This window comes from Ochotona princeps, chromosome 3 (genome assembly GCF_030435755.1).
Source record: "Ochotona princeps isolate mOchPri1 chromosome 3, mOchPri1.hap1, whole genome shotgun sequence".
In the NCBI taxonomy this organism is placed as follows: Eukaryota; Metazoa; Chordata; class Mammalia; order Lagomorpha; family Ochotonidae; genus Ochotona; species Ochotona princeps.
Window position 1 is genome coordinate 6,276,155 of NC_080834.1, and position 3,402 is coordinate 6,279,556.

The 3,402-nt window shown below is 37.8% G+C and overlaps 1 pseudogene; it reads left to right on the forward strand.

Annotated features, from left to right (window-relative positions):
• The first annotated feature begins 911 nt into the window (after positions 1–911).
• Positions 912–1,585, forward strand: LOC101535887 (large ribosomal subunit protein uL6-like; annotated as a pseudogene).
• The last annotated feature ends 1,817 nt before the right edge of the window (positions 1,586–3,402 follow it).

Sequence of the window (3,402 nt, forward strand, 5' to 3'; positions counted from 1 at the left end):
ATTTTCCTTGGAGAAAAGCACAAACATTTTCAAATGGTCCCATTCAGAAGGGTTATTTCTTTAAATTACCATAAGGTAATGCAGCAATGTAAGCATTTCATCCGCCAATAAAAATCAAAAACCACAATACCGAGTCAAAGAAAGTCCTCATAACAATCCTCAAATCTGTAAAGGTTTTGAAGTATACAGTTTACGTGTGTTGTGGTAGGCATTCATTGATACATTGTGAGTCATCACGTTTAGCAATAGAGTTAAATCTGAAATTCAGCAGCTCTAGGAAACAGGAATGCAGACAGTGAGGGGAGTACAGAAAGTGTTAACAAGTACACATAAGTGGATAAAATTGATGAAGAGAGAGCAGGGAGGGAAGTGAATTGGGGAGAGTAACGGGTTGTCATACTGAACCTGTACCTATACAATGATGAAATCTCATCTTTATATTACTAAAAATAAAAATGATTTATATTCTGAGGGTGAATATAAGATTTCTTAAATGTACTGTCTATTTCTATTCATTTGAAAGGGGGAGACCGGAGCAGTAGAAACACACAGAGCAAGCCTGCCCGTTGCTCCTGCACTTCTCAGATGCCTGCAGCAGTTGAATTGGGCTAGGCAAACCAGGAACCAGAAACTCAGCTGAGTCTCCACTGTGGGTGGCAGAGACCAGCTACGAGACATGTAGGCTGTGCAGTATCAGCGAGAGAAGGCCAAGAGGCAGGACTCAATCAAGCACTCTAGTACAGGATTTGTGCATCTGAAGTTTACCCCACTGCATCAAACTCCCTCACTACGCATTTATAATTTTCATTTTAATATATTTTTCACCAATGATACAAGTGATAACCATATAAAATCAGTGAAGATGTACGTGCTTTAAGAAAATACATACCTCTTTGCCGCATCTACAGAGAATGAAGACCATTCTCAGCAATCAGACTGTCGACATTCCAGAAAATGTCGACATCAGTCTGAAGTGGCTCACGGTGATTGTGAAGGGGCCCAGAGGAACCCTGCGAAGGGACTTCAATCACAAAAAATATGGAACTCAGCCTCCTGGGAAAGAAGAAGAAGAGGCTCTGAGTTGACAAATGGTGGGGCAATCGCAAGGAACTGGCCACTGTTCGCACCATCTGTAGTCACGTCCAGAACATGACCAAGGGAGTTACACTGGGCTTCCGGTACAAGATGAGGTCGGTGTATGCTCACTTCCCCTTCAACGTGGTAATTCCGGAGAACGGGTCTCTGGTGGAAATCCGGAACTTCCTGGGTGAAAAGTACATCCGAAGGGTTCAGATGAGGCCAGGTGTTGCTTGTTCAGTGTCTCAAGCGCAGAAAGATGAATTAGTCCTGGAAGGAAATGATATCAAGCTTGTTTCTAATACAGCTGCTTTGATTCAACAGGTAACCACAGTTAAAAATAAGGATATCAGGATATTTTTGGATGGTACCTATGTCCCTGAAAAAGGAACAGTACAGCAGGCTGAGGAGTAAGTTGCCCAGCTGTTGAAGTAAGGATCCTGTATTATATCTTGTGTCATTTTATTAATGCAATAAAAGGTCTGTTGATTTAAAAAAAAAAAGAAAATACATACAGGATAATCTATTTGTAATGTAAAAAAAAAAAAAGCTTCAGAATTCTGCATTGAAACACAGTTTGCATATCCCAGCAAACAACATCAAGGAAATGGTTTCTTAAACTAAGCCTTATAATTAAAATCTCTGCATTGGATTATAAAGAAAAAACGCTACAAGAGTTTTTAATTGAATAGATTAAAACATTCACATTTGCATGCAAATCTACAAAGCTACTTACAGTAACTTACTGACTATATAATTTGACGACACCTACATTGGTGATACTTCTAGGTGTAGTCAATTTTCACGTGACTTTTGTTAATCACATTTCCATACATTTGAATACTCTGCTACATGAGAACAGAACTACTGGTTAAATAAACTGAAAATTGTAGAAAACAAGTTGTGCAAAAATATTAATTTTAAATTAATGATATGGGCTAGAACTGTGGGTAATTCAATAAGCCTCCACCTGCAGCAACAGTAGCCCATGTAGACCCTGGTTTGGGTTCTGTCTACTCCACCTCCTATCTAGCTCCCTACTTGTGACACAGGAGGGCAATGGAAAATGGACCAAGTCCTTGAGTCCCTGCTCTGACATGCAAATCCTGGCTTCAGATGGGGGCAGCTCGCTTGTTGTGGGCATTTGGGGACTAAGCCAGCTTCTCTCGATTATGCTCTTTCATTTAAAAGTAAAATAAAATATTCTTTAAATAATAAAGTAATCATGAAGCTCCTAAAAACCCAAAGCCAAAGGACCAATTTTCTAACAAAATGACTGGGTTTGATTTGTTGGGTCCCACCACCAAGGTCTCTGTCACAGTGTCTTCCTACTGGTCCATGAGTTTTCACTCCTGTGGTTCCTTACATCTTAAAAAGGTCAAGTTGCCATAATCAGCAGCAACACTGATGTTGTAATCAAAGATTTCCTACATAGTGTTTTCCTGGGAGTCCTACAGTTTTTCAGAAAGATATGTCTGCCCATATTATAAAAGCCATATCAACAATTACTTTTTGTTTAAGATACTAAATTTAAGGTAGATGTAATTGAATTTAACACAACATGCACTGGGGGAGATGAAGTGAATGAGAAATTGTAATACAGCCAATGAATAAGATTTCCATAAAATCATGTTAGATAAACAAAATTATTTTGGGGGAGACTGTGTATTGGTTTAAGGCTTATAAACATATGTATAGTTATATATTTTCCTATACCCTCCTGATTACTATTGATAATGACAGAGTTTATAATAAACTATGATGCGTAGTTGAAATCATAAGTTTATTTATTCTGGTCCAATACAGATACATTTTCATATTTAATTCAAAAGTAATAAGTTAATATCACAGTAAAACAAATGAATGTTGTATTTCCTGAGTTGTTTGTTGTAATTATGCAATATTTTGTAATATGCTAAATAATAGGTGAGTTCATAATTATGTTAGATCAGTAGATTCCTAAACAAATGTTATCATAGACTTGGTTGGTTGGTTGGTTTTTAGAAAAGTTGTCAATGTAGTTGAATAGTTTTACCAGGATATTGAACTTTTCTGCTTGGGAAAACAAGAATTCCCTCAGAAGTGTAGTAGCAGCATTCATCACTATTAGATCACATCAAGTGTATTACTATATGAACAAGATATTAAATAGTAATACCTTCGAAGAAGAAAGAACTGTGTAAATGCTGGAATAATTTGGGGTAGTGTAGGGAAGCCACTGACTATGAGCACTGTCCAGGAGTCACAGTGAAATGCCTTTGAGGATTGCTGTCCCGCCAGCAGCATCATCTTACCATCTAAGAAATGCTGTCAAACCATCTGGAC